The 20,646-nt window shown below is 41.6% G+C and overlaps 1 protein-coding gene across 3 annotated transcripts in view; it reads right to left on the reverse strand.

Moving 5' to 3' along the window:
• LOC137638846 (putative polypeptide N-acetylgalactosaminyltransferase 10) overlaps positions 1 to 20,646 on the reverse strand; it is a 243,033-nt gene that overhangs the window by 12,269 nt on the left and 210,118 nt on the right. The window lies entirely within an intron of this gene.

Genomic DNA, 20,646 nt, shown 5'->3' on the forward strand with positions numbered 1-20,646 from the left:
ATACTGTACAATATAAACTTTTGCCTTGTTATAAAAATGAATATGCAGTATTTAGAAGTTTATCTCCTTATACATAATACAGTACACTAGTTATCATAGATTAACTATTCCGTTAAAGATATGAAAGTGTCCTAGGGATAAAGTTTTGTCTTTGCTCCATACTTCCCCTCTACTATAAGTGGTTAGACACTTCACCTTCAGCTGTTTGGTTGAATTACCATTTTGTCTGCATCTTATTTATTCCCCTTCATGTTTTGAGGTTGAATTGGGGCCTCCTTACTGATCTTTGTTCTGTTGCTTTTTTTTTGACGGCCCCCATCCTTTTCGTCACATGCCCAAGCCATTTACATCTTATAAATCCCTTATTATCCAAGTATTTGACAGCACATCTCATATCAATTTCATTAAAATGTGATCTACCCAACAACACTGCCTTTTATGTCTGTAAATGTATTGCTCTGCTGTGGTAGTGCAGGTTCCATAAACTTTAAACTATTTTCTTTTCTGTTTATTACTAGGATACTTTTATCTACCAGTAGTCTAACAAGCTATTTTCTTTTATCCTGCCTGTTACTAAGTCCAGAGAGGTTTTACTCTAAAACTAGCAGAAGCTTTCGCATACAATATTCTGGAACATTTCTCAAACAGCAACCCCATTGATCAATTCTTTGGTAACCATAAGAATATGCAAATACTGTACTATTAACCAGACTTAAATACAGTAATTACATATATTATTAACCATCTCAAATGTTTTCAAGTTTTTTTTCTTCAAGAAGCAAGATGTAAAATGAGTTCTCTCCACTCTATTATTTACATTTAGCTTGAATTCACACCAGATCTTGATTATTTATCCCTTTCCCATGTTTCCCTAGGTCTATCAACAGGTCAAACTACTTCCAAAATAATGGATTGATTATGAGTTTTCTGGCAAGCTGACATCGAAGGTCATTGATGCCGATATCGTTTGTTACAAACGAATAAAAGGATTTTGAATATAAAACAATAAAAGCAATGTCCATTTAAAAGTTGAATAGCTTTCAGAAAACCTGCTTCTGAAATAAATCTAAAATACCACTTAGTACAAAACATCTTGCCCAAGAATCGTGGCAATGATGAACCTGCCATCCACACCTCGATTGATTGATTGATTATTACATATTATTTGGCATCATAAAAGTGATGGTCATTGATGCCAACCAATTTAGTTAATGAATTTTATCTATTCATCATTTCAAACCATGATTAAATATCATTAAATAAATTAGTTTCCACAAGGAACTTAAAAAGGCAGTCCATTATGCATTCAGTCCCAATATATTTTATAACGTGTAACTGCCACTGATATCCTTACAATTATAAAAAACACCCTAATCTCTCAGTCAAGTAATTTGAACACTTGGTTAATATATACTTCACTGTTAATGGCATCAAGCGATCTTCACAGAATGGCTGATGTTCTCCACTCATCAAAAAGCTGTACATCAATCTTCTGTGACCAATTCATTCAGCACAACAGCACTTCTCTTGTCCTTTGCATGCCAAAATATGTCCATGGACAAGATTACTTAATTTCACTCATTTTCTGATTTTCCAATTTCCAATAAAAGTTTAAAGTTTAAGTATAGACTGAATTACGTGGTACATATCTTTAGCAGGTACCATAGAGTTGTTTCTCATAAAACTGTGAACTGCCTCCTTTGCCAGCGAGTTCGCTTTCTCATTTAACTTTATATCGACATGAGCAGGAATCTAATAAAATTTAATATTCTTACCTCTATTTACAATTAGATACAGCCATTCAAGAATCGATATTATTATTAGGTGCAATGAATTAAAGTGGTTCATTGCCATCAATACACTTGAGGAGTCACAAAGAGTAATACAGTATAATCTTAAGGAGGTAGACAGATGATTACCTTGACTGAGATTAAAATAGCATAGCATTTAGGTGTAAAAATGGACGCTTGGTAAGGTAATCTAATACTTCGATTAATATTTGGAAAACATATCCCACATCCAACAGCAGCGCTGGACTTGGATCAATCAATCAGAACAAAAAGGGAGTCCTCATGGCATTCTATGTGCTCCCAGAAAGTGACCATTATTTCTTTGGATATTTCTTGTTTTGAATCCAAAATATATTTACAGAAATCTACAGAGGGTAGATTCTATGGAGGTAATACGAGTACTCAACAGGTAAAATTTTAACCTTGGGGTTTTCAAAGTCCTTCTAGGTTCTTAAAGGGCAGAAAAGTGGGATAAAACGTCGGCATAGGATAGTTATCTTGTGAATTAATAAAAATCTGATCAAGATGGCATTGTATAACACAGGCAACTCATGGAGAGACATCGCTGGAGTCAGCAAAAACAAATTCCATGAGTTGGCGAAACAGGAGCTCGACCGATTGACAACAGATGTCACTAGCAACTCCAACCAGTGTGACGGAAAAATATTCGCAGACATATTGAAACAATATGATCCAATAGACTGGAACAAATCTGCGGAAAACATCAGTAAAATAATTGAAGAAATTCCAAAGAAGATCCAAGTGATAAAGAGACTTATAAAGAAAGTCTACATCAATCAACACATTCCATCAAAGAACAATAACAAGTCCAATATGGTGAATATGCTGATTGATGCATTGGGAAAAAGAATGCCAAAATGGTGAACAGTAATACATGTAAGATATGGTATTCCATTAATAATCCTCAACAACTGATTAGAAAATGTAATGCCTGTCATGTTCCAACACACCCCACATGTGCTGAAATACAGCAAAAAATAAAAAATAGAGACACAAAGGTATTCTGCTCAACATGCTTAGTCTGGATAGAAAATATAATTAAGTCGAGACTAAAGCTGCAAATAGTTGAAGAAGAAGAAGAAGAGAAAAATGAACAGGATATGTGTAAGGATGCAGAGGAAATCATCGATATAACTTATGATGCCATCCAACAACATACTTATGAAGAAATAAATTATCAGATGGAAACAAATAATAGACCCAAGAGACTCTACCCGGACCTACATACTTTTAGGGAAGAGCAAGAACAAGAAAAAAAAGAAAAGAAACGATATAGTCTGTAATAGGCTGAAAAGAGGGAATTGCAAATTTGGCGAAAGATGCTACTACAAGCATCCAAAGATATGCCATAATTATGAAATATATGGTAAATGTGCGTATTTAGACGGATATGGAGACGAATGCAGAGATCTCCATCCAAAAATATGCAAAACCCTAAAAGAAGGAAAAGGATGCAGTTTCAACAAAAAATGTCGATATATGCATCCTGCAACTATGAATGAGAGTAAGAAAACTCAGCAAACTGAAAAGAAAAACAAAAATGAAACAAAAAAAGAAACAAAAAAGCAGGCCGCGTATATACCGCACTATGCACCAAAAAAGGCCTTTCAACCCAAATCTCCACAAATAGAGCCCAACTACAAAGAATGCATCTATAATGCCAGGGGTTGGTGCAGATATGGGGATAATTGCAGGTTTACACACAAAAATAAGTATGAAGGCGAAAGAACAAATATTATGGAAAAGTTGGATTTTTTAATGGCAGAATTCCGAGAAATGAAGAAAAGAACATCATATCAGAACAGGAAGGAAGCATGGGAGAATCCATATTATTACCAATATTAAATAATGGGAATGAAACACAAACCATAATAGTGATGAATGCACAGGGTTTAGTCACGAGTAACTCTAAAAGGAAAATAGAGTTCCTAGAAGAACTAACCCAAATTGAAAAAATAGATATATTAAATATAAGTGAAACATGGTATTCCCAAGAGACTGGCAGTGATGACCAGATGAAGGGTTTCCAAACTTATAGATCAGACAGAAAAAATAGGAATCAAGGGGGAACCGCAATATATGGAAGAGACATAAATCAAGGAAAAGTCTGTGAAAAATACAGCAACACAGAATGTGAATTGATTGCGGTAGAATTTGAATTTGAAAAACTAGTGAATATTGTAGTTTACAGACCCCCAAATACTAAGGAGTTTGACATAATAATAGAAAAAATAGATGATATATGTAGAAACCATAAAGACTGGAATATACTCCTATCCGGAGATTTTAACTTTCCTTTCGTGGATTGGAAAGAACGGATAGAAGAAAGTGGTTGTATGTATACATATAAAAAAGAGAGTAATAGTAGCGCAGAAGATAAGAGGCAATTTGAAAAGCTTCAAGATATCCTATTAGAACATAATATGCAACAAATAAACCACATTCCAACAAGAAAGGAAAATGTCCTAGATCTAGTATTTGTGAATGAGGTGAATTATATTAAAGAAATAATAGTGTATAACACGGGAATTTCAGACCACAATGTCATAGAATTGATAGTTCATTCCAAAGCAAGTGATCACAGAATTAATAAAAGCACAAAACTTTGGGAAGGATATGGAAAATATAATTTTTACAGTAAGAATATAAAATGGTCAGAAATAAATGAAGAACTGAATAAAGAATGGAAAAATGTATTTGTAAGTGATAATATACAGGTAAATACGGACATACTGTACAAAATACTGGAGAAAATTGTTGAAAAATATGTACCGAAAAAAAAACAATAAACAAAAGACGTGCATACCAAGAGACAGAAGGATCTTATTTCAGAAAATTAGAAAGTGGAAGAAAAATCTTGCAAAAGAAAAAAATGTGTGGAAAATGAGGGAAATAAAATGTAAGATAGAAAATGCAGAGCAAGAGATTATACAGTCGAAAGAAAATGAAAAAAGGGACTTAGAAGAAAGGACACTTCAAAATATAAAAAGAAACCCCAAAGTACTTTACTCCTATGCAAAAAGGATGAATAAAGGGAGAATAGAAATAGGCCCTCTAAGAATTGAAGGACGGCTAACGAATGAAAAAAAGGAAATATGCAACATATTAGCAGAAAAATATAAGAGTGAGTTCACGCCAAGAATTGCGAATGAGAATAATGAAACAGAAATGAGAGAAGAAAATGTTGAATATCTAACGGATATAGATATTAATGAAGCAGATATTGTCAAGGCTATAAACGAAATTAAAAATGGATCGGCAGCCGGACCAGATGGAGTTCCAGCGATTTTGTTAAAAAAAACTGCAAACACTATCGCGAAGCCGCTTGCAATACTGCTAAGACAGAGTGTAGATATGAGCGAGATATATGTTAAACATAAATTAGCCTATATAACCCCTATCTTCAAAAGTGGATCAAGACTAGAGGCAAGCAATTATAGATCTGTTAGTCTAACATCACATATTATGAAAGTGTATGAGAGGGTAATAAAAAAGAAAATAATGAACCATTTGGTCAAAAATAACTTGTTTAATATGGGTCAACACGGTTTCGTGCCTGGAAAAAGTACACAGACCCAACTGATAGCACACTATGAAAACATATACAAAAATATGATAAATGAAAAAGACACAGATGTGATCTATCTAGATTTTGCAAAAGCCTTTGACAAGGTAGACCATAACATATTGGAGAAAAAAATGAGAAAGCATAATATTGTGGGAAAGATAGGAAAATGGGTAAAAGAATTCCTGAAAAACAGAAAACAGATAGTGGTTGCAAATGACGAGAAATCAGATGAAGCCCAGGTAATATCGGGTGTGCCACAAGGTACGGTACTAGCTGCACTGCTGTTTGTTATTATGATCTCAGACATAGACTGTGATGTTGAAAACTCCGTAGTGAGAAGTTTCGCCGATGACACAAGAATAAGTAGAGAAATTACTTGTGATGAAGATAGGAACTCACTACAAAGAGATCTAAACAAAATATATGAATGGGCAGAGATAAATAGGATGGTATTTAACTCCGATAAATTCGAATCAATAAATTATGGAAACAGAGAAGGAATGGTGTATGCATACAAGGGACCTAATAATGAGACAATCACAAACAAGGAAGCAATTAAAGACCTTGGTGTAATTTTAAATAGGAATATGTTATGCAACGACCAAATAGCAACACTGTTGGCTAAATGTAAAGCAAAAATGGGAAAGTTATTCAGACACTTTAAAACAAGAAAAGCTGAACACATGATTATGCTTTACAAAACTTATGTACGTAGTACACTCGAGTACTGCAATGTGATATGGTACCCACACTACAAAAAGGATATTGCGCAAATAGAGAGTGTACAAAGGTCCTATACTGCTAGAATAGAAGAAGTTAAGGATCTTGACTACTGGGAAAGACTGCAATTTTTAAAACTATACAGTCTAGAAAGGAGAAGAGAACGCTACATGATAATACAAGCATGGAAGCAAATAGAAGGAATTACTGAAAACATCATGGAGCTTAAAATATCAGAAAGAGCAAGCCGAGGTAGATTAATAGTGCCAAAAAATATTCCAGGTAAACTGAGAAAGGCGCACAGGACATTAATCCACTACGCACCAGGATCGATAATGCAGCGACTATTTAATGTGCTGCCAGCTCATCTAAGAAACATATCAGGAGTGAGCGTAGATGTGTTTAAGAATAAGCTCGATAAATACCTAAGATGCATCCCAGACCATCCAAGACTGGAAGATGCAAAATACACCGGAAGATGCATTAGCAACTCTCTGGTTGATATACGAAGTGCCTCACACTGAGGGACCTGGGGGAACCCAAACAAAAAATAAGGCAATAAGGCAATAAGACACTAAAGCAGTGTTTCTCAACCATTTTCCACCTAAGGTACACCTAAGATCTCATAAGAATATCACAACCCACTTGGCAAAATTCAAAAGGGGTATGAACTTATTTTATTTCATTATTTCTAATGACTAAAAAAATTATGAACATGAATCTATTTTATTTGAGCATTTCTATTGTCAATTTTGTAGTTTATTAGTGTGCATCCCATGCCTCATGTTTTTGGTGTCTTCAATATTCGGTCAAATATGTGGTAAGCAGGTTTGATCTCATTTTTTCTTCATTTGAGTTTAGTCGTTTTCACTTGTTAGTGTTGAAGTACAGTCAACTTTTTTATTGTAATACCTCAACTACTATAATTGATGGACAGTTATTTTTCTTCACACAACTGTACTGAATCATACCTTTCTGTGTTAAGTGATAGGAAATAATGGCCTGTGTTTCCATTGAGCACTGACAGATGGGAAACCACAATAGGGATAAATTTTTACTGCAAGTAATATGCATTGAAGAAAAAACACCTCAATTACGAGAGCTTGCATTATTTTTCTAATATGGGGAACCAATTTATTTGTGGAAATGAGAATATGTTCATTTCTACCTTACATGCTATTGCTTGTATTTTTTAATTGACAAAATATTTCCATCGAGTAATCCAGTTTAAACATATAAATTCTCAACGAGGATAATAGCAGAATTTTCCCTGCTTTTCTTGGAAAAAGATGCTATTAATTCCTTATGTAATTCCTAAACTCGAGGTAACCTGACAAATTTGAAAGTAATTTGTATTTTTTCTAATGATAAAAACCTGAAGCTATTTATTGGGATTATCTTTTGGCGAAGCTGGAAGACCAGCCATAAAGATTTAAGCGATGTGGTAACTACCGAACCCGCTAGTTAGCGGGGGGAGGGTAATGAGGGGTAGCAGGGGTTATTGGCTACCACATTCACTCACACACCAGTGTGTCTAAACCACTTTTGACTGTAGGCAGGACTTTCTAAGGGAACAAGTAATGGCAGGACAATTTGTATAAATAGCTACAGGTTTGTATCATTAGGAAAAATACAAATTAGTTTCCAATTTGTCATTTGCTCCAACACTCAATACTAACCCTGTGCTATTTATCAAAAGGACTCACCCATTAAGAGGGTGGAAGTCTGAACCAACTGGCTTGGCTTTTGACCCAGGGTTTTCTCGTACGGGCTGGACACATAGCTGAGAGAAACCATAACACGTTGATAAAACTTTATGCAACGCACATATGGCGGCCTGGGAAACCTGTGTGCTTGTAGTACTAGCAATGTGACTGTCTAGGTAAGATTTCTCCGACATAAATAGGAATCTTTAGGATCAAACATAGACGTTACCCAATACCCACCTCACTGGGAGTACGGAGACGTAGCAAGTATTATTTCTATACTACGTTACACAAGGGAAATGGTTATTACCTGCAGATAGGTGAGGCCAGCTTACAGAGGACCCATGGGTGCTGTTCCCCAAGAAAGGGGAAGATGAAAGAAAGAAAGAGAGAGTCATTCTTACACATTCACCCCTGACTAATCATGGGTAACCTTTGAACTCAACCATCTGCTACTTGTCCATCAAGGAGTCTGAGGCATATCAAACAAATTGTTGTGCAGCCACCACAGGACCAATGGAGAACATGTCCATGTTCCTGTGGGTTACATCTTGCAGGTAGTGGATGGTGAAGGTCGTCTGATGCTTCCACACACCCGCTTGCAATACCACAGAGTAGTTACTCTTAAACGCTACAGACGACCTGATGCCCCTAACGTCATGAGATCTAGGTTGACAAGCAGGAGGGGGGTCAGAATTCAATGCATGGTCTATGACCCTGTGAATCAAAGCTGAGATGGTGTTCTTTGTGACCCTCCCCTTGACCTTCCCTGTGTTCACACTCGGGGGGCAAGCTGCTGATGTAAGTTTCAGGTAATACCTCAAACTCCTCATTGGGCAAAGTAACAGTTGATCTGGGTCATCGGTTACAGAAAGAAGATTCCCAATCCGGAAGGGTCCGAAAATAGGATCCGCTGCTCCCGGATTTTGAGTTTTAGCAATAAACTCAGGGATGGAGCTAAGTGTTACCTCTACCCATCCCCTTGAATGAGTGACATCGTAGGAAAGACCATGCAGTTCCCTGACTCTTTAAGCCGAAGACAAAGCGAGCAAGAAAACCGTCTTCAAGGTGAGGTGGCGATCTGTTGCCTGGTGTAATGGTTCGTAGGGAGCACCCTTCAAAGACCAAAGGACGTGAATCACATTCCAAGGAAGAGGTCTAACTTCGAACAGGGGACAAGAAATCTTATAACTTCATATGAGGAGAGACAACGCCAACGAAGAGGAAATATCAACTCCTTTCAGTCTAAAGGCGAAGTTCAAGACTGAGTGGTAGCCTTTCACTGCCGAGACCGGGAGATGCTTTTCCCCGGAAAGGTGCACAAGGAACTCCGTTATTGTTGGAAAAGTGGCATCGAGGGGAGTGCCCCTTCCAGGACACCAACCACATAAGACAGTCCACTTAGCCTGGTAGACTGAAGTAGAGGATCTTTACAGGTATCCAGACATACTTCCCACAACTTGTTGCTAAAAGCCTCTCTGAGAGATAGATGCTGGATAGTCTCCAGGCGAGAAGACAAAGCGAAGCTACTGCCTTGTGGAAGATGTTCACGTGTGGCTGTCTGATTAGATCATGTCTTGGAGGGAGTTCACTTGGGATCTCCGTCAGGAGTTGCAGAAAGTCCACAAACCACTCTGCATGATGCCATAGCAGAACTATGAGCATCATTGATAGGTTGTTGGTTGCTCTGTCTTGTTGAGCACCCTTCTCATCAGACAAAACGGGGGAAAGGCATACACGTCGATGTTCTCCCACCATTGTTGGAACCGCAAAGCAGGAGCCTGTAGTTCAATGACGTCGCAAACAGATCCACAATTGGGGAACCCCACAAAGTCAGGACTTTGCTGGCTATCAGATGATTCAAAGACCACTAATAGCCCAATATCTGAGTCGCTCTGTTCAGATTGTCCGCAAACACATTCCTCTTACCAGGAATGAAGTGGGCTGATAAGGACACAGAGTTGTCTTCTGTCCATCTTAACATGACAGCTGGATGGCACAGGGGCTGCGAAAAGGTACTGCCTTTCTTGGGGGAGAGAGAGAGAGAGAGAGAGAGAGAGAGAGAGAGAGAGAGAGAGAGAGAGAGAGAGAGAGAGAGAGAGAGAGAGAGAGAGAGAGAAGGTCTGTCCCTTTGCAGAGGTTCTCGCCTGCCCCCACCATTGAAGGTCTGTCAGTTGTTCTAATCCCATGAGGATTCACATATCGGGTGAGTCGGGGTGCTGACTCCACCTGGATTTCAGCTACCACTGAAGAGAGCGAATTCTGAAGAGGCCATTCAGCACTAAACAGGCCAGGCATGAAAGGTGATCTACGAAATGCAACCACTGCTGGGCTGGAAGCTCTTCTCGTCTAAGGAGGGGGCTTGCTACCTTCCTCAGCCTCTGTACTCTGTCATCTGATGGAAAAGCTTTTAGAAGTTTGGTGTCTATGATCATACCAAGGTATAACAATCTCTGAGAGGGGAGCAGAGATGACTTCTCGAGGTTTATAACGATCCCCAGATCCTGACAAAACTCGAGCAGTCTGTCTAGGTGCTGAAGAAGGGTAGCCACCGAGTCTGCTAGGATCAACCAATCGTTGAGGTATCTTAGGAGAGGGATGCCGATCCTGTGAGCCCAAAATAGCACTAGGGCGAACACCTTCGTGAATACCTGGGGTGCTGTGGAAAACCAAAGCACAGCACCTTGAACTGGTATTGCCTGTTCCTGTGTATGATCCGAAGATACTTCCTCGAAGAGGGATGGACTAGGATCTGGAAGTATGCGTCCTTGAGATCCAGTGTGCACATGAAGGCCTGTGGTCTTACAGCTTGTGTGACTGTATCTATTGTCTATCTTCTAAATGGAGTTTGAGGCAAAAATCTGTTTATTTAGAGCCAAGAGATTAATGACTGGTCTCTGGCCTCCAGATGCCATTTTAACAAGAAAGAGTCGACTGAAGAAGCCTGGAGAGCTGTCGAAGATCTCTTGGAGACAGCCCTTCTCCAACATGGTCTGAACATCAGCCTGGAGGGCCAGCTCCTTTGTGGATCACTTTGCGTAGAAGCTCGATGGGACTGGATTCAGAGTCAGTGAAGAGGGAGATTGAGTGAACAGGACGCAACACCCTGAACAAATCACGGAGACTAACCTGGGTTCGGCCCCGTCCTGCAGCTACCTCTCCCAGCAGCATTGCAGGCATTCCCCCACCAGTAGCCAGGTGAGAGGATTGCCAACTCCCTAGCAGGAGCAATCTCTCCTGCTCCCCTTACTGCCTTTCCCTCTTCTGGAGTACTTCAAGCCCTTTTGATCTTTAGCAAGAAAGGGCTGCTTTGACACCTTCTTGGAGGACCCTGGTGTCCTACTGGTTGAGGGTTTGGTGGTCTGCGGCTGCTTCTTAGAGCTGGTGGAGCTTTACTGTATGGCCTGGATGTCAAGACCCTATGGAGAAGGAAGTCCTGATTGGACTTTCTCCATTATTCAACTGCCCTCTCAACCTCTTCCAGCTTAAACAAAGAGAAGCCGTCAAAGTGGAGTTCCTGAGCCTGGTAACCTCAGCCTGGGAGACCTGTCTATGAAATCTCTCGATTACCGCATCCCGTCGCTTGAAAATCGTGTTCGCCAACAGGGTAACTACCTGGTGAGCAAAGAATTCTATAGTGCAGGTACCGGATAGAAGGAAGTTTTCCATAGAATTCCTTGTAAAATCCTTGGACTAATCCTCAGCTCTAAAAAGGTGGCCGCTGATCTGATCCCAACCACGGATCCAGCCACGAAGTAGCCTGCATGATGTACTTTGCTACCTTCTCCATGTTCAGGATCTCAGATGCCAAAAACTAGGCTAAGAGCCCAGAAACTCTCGAAAGAAACTCCCCGCGAGAGACTCTACAGAGGAGTCCAGAGGCAAAGCAGGAAGGGGCTCGTCCGACACCTCATAGTATCCCCTCTGCTGCACAAATGGTGGCAGGAGGAGCTTAGAGGCCAAGACCGCTCGAAGCGAACTACAGGAGTCGGGGATCTGACTGAATGGGACGCGATACCCTGAGCGAATCGTGAAGCCCCACGTGCTGCAGCCCCCTCTGCCCTTGGCATTGTAGGCATCCCCCCACCGGTGGGCAGGTGAGAGGATTGCCCTCTTTAGCGGGAGTGACCTCTGCCGCTCCCCTTACTTCCTTTCTGTCTTCTGAAGGACTTGGAGCCCTTTTGATCTTAAGCAGGAGAGGACTGCTTTGACACCTTCTTGGAGGATTCTGCTGTCCTACTATTGAGGGTTTGGTGGTCTGTGGCTGCCTCTTAGAGCTGATAGAGCTTTAATGTAGGGCCTTGCTGTTAAGAACCTTTGAAGAAGGGACTCCTGATTGGACTTTCTACATCGTTCAGCCGTCCATTCGACCTCTTCGACTTAAACAAGGAGGAGCCGTCAAAGGTGGAGTTCCTGAGCCTGTTAACCTCAGTGGTTATGGAACATCTCGATTACCGCATTCCGTTGCCTGAAAATCACGTTCCCCCACAGATTACCTACCTGGTGAGCAAGGAATTCAATGGTGCGGGTACCACATAGAAGGAAGTTTTCCATAGACGTACTTGTAAAATCCTTAGACCAATCCTCGGTTCTAGCAAGGTGGCCCACTCATCCCAACCACATATCCAGCTACGAAGTAGCCTGTATGTCGTACTTCGCTACCTTCTGAGATCCGCCCAGAAAGTCTCTCGAAAGAAACTCCCCTCGAGAGAGATTCTAAGGAGGCCAGAGGCAAAGCCATAAGGGGCTCGTCCGAGACCTAATAATACCTCCTCTGCTGGACGAATGGTTGCGGGAGGAGTTTAGAGGATGAGCACCCTCAAAGCGAACTAGAACAGCTGGCGATCTGAGAATTAGCCTTCTTTCTGGCTGCCGTCAAAACCTTCGATCAGGGCAGAGCTGCACTGGCCTTGGGTGGTCATTGAAGGCCATACACATGCTCCAGGACCATATCCTTGCCCTCCTGAGGTGCCTTCTCCAGGTCAGCCAACCAATTAATGGCCGTCATGCAGGCTAAAACTTGCCAGAGGGCGTATTCATTTTCCCTCTGTTCAGCTTCCGAGTTGAACTTTGGACTGGCAGCCCTGGGGAGATAGTCCTCATCCAGGTCCATATCATCTTCCACTTCCTAGCTCTCACCTATAGGAGGCTGGGGTGGGTCAACATCTTCAACGGCGGTAGGAATGTCGCTTGCAGACGTTCCTGCTGCCGGGGGAGACCTACGAGCCCTCTCTTGTAGAAGACCTGCCCTTGCCTATACATTCTTAGGCATTGCCTTTGCATCCTTAGACTCTCAACGAGGTGGCAGGAACTCCTTCCACAGAGGTCTGGAGTGCCGCTGCTATCCCGAAGAGGTCTGAGCCTCTCCTGCAGAAGGCTCCTCGTCTTCCTTTGGTGGTCTGGATAAGGGCCTAAGTTCTGGCGGGACCACCTCGATTAGAGATGGTCGGAACCTCGGCACCAAGGTAATCTCCTGCAAGGATTTCAAGCCTTGGCTTGTACAAGGGTGGACGAGGTTGGCCCAAGGAGGAGTAGGATTGCTCAGTCTCCTTTCCTGCTTTGTTATCAGGACCGATGTGATCAGTAGCTGAGATAAGTCCTGTTGGAAGTACGAGGACACTCTCACAGCTCAATGAGGTCTCTTAAAGAGAGAGATAATTATGAGAGGGTCCAGGGCTCTAGAAGAGACAGGTCCCCTCCTAGTCAGATGGAAGAGAAGAAGGAAAGGAGACTGATTTCTTCAATGGGATCCTCGGGGCCAACGGAACTGCTGTCTGCTTAGGTGGTTCTGGCTGAGCTGTACTTGCTGCCAATTAATTGACCGCCTTGACCAGGGTATCAAACCACGATGGTGGCTTCCCCACAGCAGATAATTATGAGAGGGTCCAGGGCTCTAAAAGAGACAGGTACCCTCCTAGAGTCAGATGAAAGAGAAGGAAAGGAGACTGATTTCTTCAATGGGATCCTCGGGGCCAACGGAACTGCTGTCTGCTTAGGTGGTTCTGGCTGGGCTGTACTTGCTGCCAATTAATTGACCGCCTTGACCAGGGTATCAAACCACGATGGTGGCTTCCCCACAGCAGACAGGTCCAGCATGTCCTTAGGAAGGCCTACAGGTGGAGAATGCCCCCTTGGGGATCGCTGCCTCGGCATCTGAAACTGAGATATAATTCTCTTACCTGGTACAAAGCAGACAGACATCTGAAGGTCCTCATGAATTGCCTTGGGAGGACGCTCTGGAGTGATGGGTACCCCCCACAAACTTATTGGGAGGTTCCCTGAATCCCTCAAGGAAAGGGATTGGGCGACCGCCTCTTGATGGCAAGTCAGGGCAATGCATAGACTGCTCTGGAATGGCCGTTCATTGCCTGTGTAGCTCATCCCGGGGATCTCGATATGGCGAAGTAAGATCATTTATGGGAGCGTGGCAATCATTTGCGGAATCGTGGCAATGGCATGTGAAAGAGTGAGCATCGCACATGGAAGAATGATGATCACTCATGGGAAAAGGAGAAAAGCGTACTGGCAAGTAGCGATCCCACCTAGGAGACTTACGATTAAGATTCCAATGAGATGGCAAAAGGCAAGCCGGCAAACCAAAAGCGACGCGTTGGAGAGCGGCGCATTGGCGAGCGACACACTGAGATCAACGAGCTGACGAACGGTGAGCCGTAGAGTTGGTAAGCAGTGAGCAGGCAAGCGACGAGTTGGAGATCGGCATGCAGGTGAGCCGCGAGCTGGGGATCATCTGGTAGAAGAACGTTTAGCAGGTGAACGGTGTGCTGGGGTGTGACGTTCACAAGATGACGAGTGATCGCGCACCGAGGAAGAGAGCGCTGTAGTAGAGCGTCCGAAGGCTGGTAAAAGATGAGCAAGCGAATGACGTTCACAAGCTGGCGAACGGCAATCAAGAGAGTGACGATCCCGAGCTGGCAAGTGACGATCGTGAGATGACGAGTGACGATCATGAGCCAATGTGACAATCACGAGCCAATGTGACAATCACGAGGAAAGCGGCGATCACGAGCAATAGAGTGACGAGATGATTGTCGATCCCTAGACGGCGGACGTAGGCTAACGTTTAGACGGGTGAAGGGGAATATGGTCCCTAGAAGAGGATGAGACTTTCTGGTGGCGAGAGCTCTAGTCATCAGCAGCAGGTTGGCGTTGTAGTAGTTTGTGGACTGTGGCTAGATGTAGCACGCAAACAACCTAGTGTCCGAATGCCAACCACACTCCAAAGTTCACAACTCAAAAAGGTAAAACGGTGGAATAGCCAAAAATATAGGTAACAGGTCAAGAGAACTGGGCACTTGGCACCACCCCTTGATTTTATACTGGGCCAGGGGACCCAGCTAGAACTGTAGTTGCCTAATATTATTCAGAGGTAAGCCGTTTTCAGGTTATTCAAGTACTAAACATTAGTAGAAGAAACAAAAAAAAAAAGGAAAAACAATGATACTAAGGAAAAAGTAGACAAAATTAGTGGCTAAGAAGGGGACATTTACAGGGGAAGGAAACACTTCCAGTTTATGAGATTAAGGGAAAAAAAGTTTATTTCATTACTTAGGAGAAAAAAATACAATAAAAGAGACTTATTAGAAACAGATTTAATAAGAAAAAAAAAACAGAAATAATTAGGTCAACAATAACATTTTTTTGTCAGATTTTAATAAGCAATAATGTAAAGAAAAACTAGTATCCCTTTACACTCCAGCCTCACAATAACAAGATAAACAAAAATGATTTGAATAACTAAAAAAAAAAAGAAAAAAATATTCACATGCTGGACACTCATATGGGTTTCATGTACAAGTATAAACAGAGGCACACCTAACCGTGTATCTATTTGGTCTAAATTCAAATATAAGTTGAATTAGCTTGCCTCAAGATCAAAGGAATTATAGAACAAGGTTGCGCCTTGAACCTGACTTTACATTCTCCACTCTACATCGGAAAGACAACAAAAAAGGCTTACAGTCCTCGATGATTGATACACAGTATGTCAGGGTTATTCTACACCCATAAAAATGGATAAGAGTCGAGATCACTTATAATAGTTTTTTTTTTTAGGCCCCTCCTCTTGATTGCAAAGTCACACACACAAAAAATAAGATTCAGTTCAGTCATTTCTTTTACATAAAGGATGTTATTCACAATTTATGCGGCAAACTAGGCCAACTTGATGAGTACCAGTTCAATTAACATCATAAAGAAATGTCTAAATTGTTTCACTGCATCATTGTTGAGAATCTACTCATTGCTGGATCACTATACAATACCAAGTTCACAGTGTGTTGATAAGGTACAGGAATGTTCACGTCACTGCAACAATTCTCTGGGTTGACAGGATACACAGAGTGTTTGCTATAAATTTGATACTGCTGTCCACTGTCTAGGCTAAGTCACAACAGCTTTTGTCATATCCCTGCACACTTGGGGGTTTCTGTCTATAAGAACATTTGAATGTCTTCAAAATGCTTCTCTACTTGATTGCAATTCTAGTTGCCATCTCCAAGCCCTACAGGGAGTAGGGCATGCTGCAAAAAAAAAAAAAAAAAAGGAGAGAGACAAGGTTGAAGGACCAAAATATAAAAACTAACATTCTAATAAAAATATAAGTAAATGATATAAAAAAAATAATTCGTATTTTTCCCACCTATAACTTGAATTTTTCCACAGCGTTGGGGTGGCAAGCAGGCGCACAGGTCTCATCGGCTAACGTCTGGATGGGTCAAAGGGACTACGATCCCTAGAAGACGATGATCCCCTGAGGTGGCAAGAGCTCTCGTCATCAGCAACAGATTGGTTTTGGGGTGGCGAGCGGGCACGCTGATCTCATTGGCAGCGATTCTCGGAAGGGGAGTCACGCGGCGCAGGACTAGTAAAAGCAAGAGAGGGCGATAGATGGGCCTTGCAGACTGCAAGGGCGTCAATTACAGCACTCGCAGGCGAAAGAACTTCTACATCGGAGGACACTGGAGTAGGTCTCCTTTGGGCCCCTGCTGAAGAAGCTATAACAACACATCCTTTGAAGGCGGGCCTACAACCCCTGACGACAGCCAAACCTGTAAAACATCAGATAAAGAAAAGGACTCCCCTGAGGGCAGGGGCTAAGTTACTTCTTTAGGAGAAGCAGCTTCTTCCCTGGAATCCTGGGGTTGGCCTGGTGTTAGCTGGTCAACACTCCTACTTTACCAATCCTCGGAAGAATCCAAGCGAACAGGATCATCGGGAAGAGATCAGGGGTCAAGGAAGAAGTCCAAGGTTTCTTTGCCCTCCAAGATGACCCAGAAGGCAAGGAATCCCTCTTGGACTTCTTCTTGCGCCGACACCCAAATCTCTTCCACTGGAAGGAAGACCACTACTGGCACTCTTTGCAGGTGTTATCTTGGTTGCAATGCCATTCTCTGCTGGCTGGACACAACAAATGGGGATCGGTCCCGGCGGAGGACATGAAGGTACCGAAGGAGCGTCTTTCAGGCTCTGGGCAAGTCTGCATGAAGGACGGCTGGAAGGAGAAAACACGCACACCTGAAAAGAGAAAAGGAGAGGTAGATTATTATAACGGCAAGTCTATTTAAGGGGAAAAGTAGAGACGTCCATTCTCAGCAAAGCCAAAAGAAAAAGTGGTTTAGGCACACAGGCGTGAGAGTGAATGAGGTAGCCGGCAACGCCCGCTATTTTTCACCAACTCCCCCCTAACTAGCAGGTTCGGTAGTTGCCAGTTTGCTTAAAAGTCTTTATGGTTAGTCTTCCTGCCTTGCAAAAAAATAATCCCTATAAATAGCGTAGGGTTAGTATTTAGTGTCGAAACAAACTACCTTTTGACAGCCATTAAACTTAAATAATGACAAGGACTTAAACGATGGAGAGTTTACCAGGTGCAAATACTCAAATTTTCTATAACCATCAGTTCCACCATACTGTTAGGATGAAACATCTTACTGAAATCTATACGTTTTTTGTATTTCCCAGTGTTCCATGACAGCGTTTTGCGGCACACTTGAAATAATCTTGCGACACACAAATATGCCGTGGCACAGCAGTTAAGATTCACTGCCCTAAAGTTTTAGGGTATCTAGGGTGATTACCATAAAAAAATCATAATTTCATATTAAAAAGTTTCACACATGAGTGACTTTGGCAGCTTCTGAAGTCTAAACCAGTAACGAACCAGCGATGAAGCTCCAAAGGCATTTCACAAGCATCTACTAAGAGACTAGATATGGAATATGACTTAAAAGCTCCACTGGCTAGTCTTATTTCTGCATTGTGTATGGAGTCTAATAGTGTCGGTGTTGTTTTTGTGGCTAAGGAATATATTTCACAGCCATAAGCAACTTTTAAGACAATTAATGCTTTATAAAGAATTAGATGGTGCTTTATATTAGTACCACAAGAAGTATGGGATAAACTCTCATCACATTAAGAGACTGAATACATCTTATTTTCAATTTTTTAATATGAAGAACCCATGTTAGCTTATTGACAAATAATAACCCTAAAAATAATGTTTCCACTTTTTCAAGAAATTCTTTTCCCATATATGTATTTTACATGGCAAAAATTTATTGCCACAGGTTTCAAAGAGAAAAATTTAAATCCTTATTTGGCAGCCCATTCTGCTATTTTATTAATAGTTAGTGAAATCTTTCTTTCGGCAACAACCATTCGTGATACTATAAATGAGATAAAGAAGTACTCAACAAATAAAGCGGGCATGACTCCGTGAGGGATTGCAGAACTAAAACCACTTATAGAGAAGGCAAATAACGTTACACTACGGACACTGCGTAGTGGAATGCCTTCTTCTTGAATATCAATTGATGACAATATACTCCCTATTCTAACTTTAAATTGACGGTTATTCAGAAAACATCTAACAAACATTGGAAATTACCCTCTAATTTGAATTTCAAGAATGGTTTGAAGAAAATAACGTGTCTCCAGGTAGTATTGCATGCCTTCTCCAAGTCAAAGAAAATAGATATGTGATACTTTTTACTGGCAAACGCTTCACAAATTAGTGCCTCTAATCTTGCTAAAACATCAATGCAGGATTGCATTGGTCAGAAACCACACTTTGGGGGCCTAATAAGTCTTTTCTGTTCTAAATCCAATACCAAACTTATGTTCACCATCATTTCCATTGATTTACATATAGATGATAATGGATTGGCCAATAGTTAGTCATGATTTTTGCAGGTTTGGCCGTTGAAAATAGTTAGTCATGATTTTTGCAGGTTTCAAAAAGGCTAAAATTATAGAAACGTTGAAAATATTTGGGAATAAACTCTCTTTCCAAATTCTCGATGATTCTGAGTAAAACTGATTTAGTTTCTATGGGTATATGTTTAATAATTGAATTAGTGATATTATCAATTACAGGAGCCAAATCATTACTCGTAGATAAGGCTGACAAATGCACTTTCATGATAAAAGGCAAATTATATGATTCCATTCTTATACCTCCAATGTTGCAAAGGAGATTCTCTTCTTGTATGCCTTATTGGTAATGAATAGATGTATGAATTTTTTAAGAGAATTCTGAAAAATTATCTGCAAATGCTTCACTTACATTCTCTGGATTTTGTAATATTTGACTGTTACATTCAATTACGGGTGATGGTAAAGGTATGTGTTTCCACTAATCTTTCTAATTTTTAGTCCATACCGTCTCGAGAAGCTGCCGTATACGTTATCACATACTGTACACAGCACAAACATGACAAATTCGGAGATAATTTGTATTTTTCCTAACTATACAAACCTTAGCTATTTACATTGGGTTTACTTTTGGCGTAGCTGAAATTGACGAGCCATTAGATTTTAACGAGGGTTTACTACCCCGCGCTAGTTAGCAGGGGTAGGGGGAGGGGTAGCTTGCTACCCCTCCCCCCCTCACACACCGGTGAAATGTCTCACTTCACTTAGAGGTAGGACTTGACTTGGGGGACAGGGCTGGCGGGCAAATATGTGTAAATAGCTAAGGTTTGTATGGTTAGGAAAAAATACAAATTATCTCCGAATTTGTCATTTGTTCCATAACCGAAATACAAACCACGCTATTTACATTGGGTGACTAACTACTTAGGAAGGGTGGAAAGTCCCCAGCCATACTGGCTTTGGCTTACCCGGGGACTCAGAATAAGAGTGAGTCGCACGCGAGAAAAGGAGTCCCTGCACCTCACAAGTTCCTTGCTCCGCAAGGAAACGTGTGGCCTACATAAGCTTGTATGTGAAGGAAGAACGTGTGACCCGTCCTAGGCAGTTGACCTGGAGTTCCAGAAGGAACTCTGGGTTAGGACGTTCCCAATACCACCTTGTCAGGGTATGGGGGACGCAACAGTATTGTCTCAATACTCGGAACACAAGGAAGCATGATTTACCTGCAGAGGTTTGAGGTCAGCTATGCAGAGACCAGGATGCTGCTTCCCCAGTAGAGGGAACGATGAAGAAAGAAGTAAGGGCCAGACATACTTCTTTCATTCATGCAGTCTAAAACCTGGTAACAATGCCCTCAACCTTCTGCTACCTGTCCAAAAAGGAGCCTGAGGTTAGACCAGCTGTTGTGTAGCCACCACAGAGCGATAGAAACGTATCGATACCCCTGTGGGTCACGTCCTGCAGGAAGCGGGCTGCGAAGGTCATTAGACGCTTCCAGACTCCAGCTTGTAGCACCTGCGTCACAGAGTAGTTCTACTCGAATGCGAGGGACGTTGCGATGTATACGACATCATGCTGTAGGGCGACGTGACGGGGGAGGGTCTGGATTCAGGTCGAGATGAATGCCCTTGAGTCCGAGCTGAAAAGGTATACTGGTGACTCTCCCCTGTGT

This window comes from Palaemon carinicauda, chromosome 3 (genome assembly GCF_036898095.1).
Source record: "Palaemon carinicauda isolate YSFRI2023 chromosome 3, ASM3689809v2, whole genome shotgun sequence".
In the NCBI taxonomy this organism is placed as follows: Eukaryota; Metazoa; Arthropoda; class Malacostraca; order Decapoda; family Palaemonidae; genus Palaemon; species Palaemon carinicauda.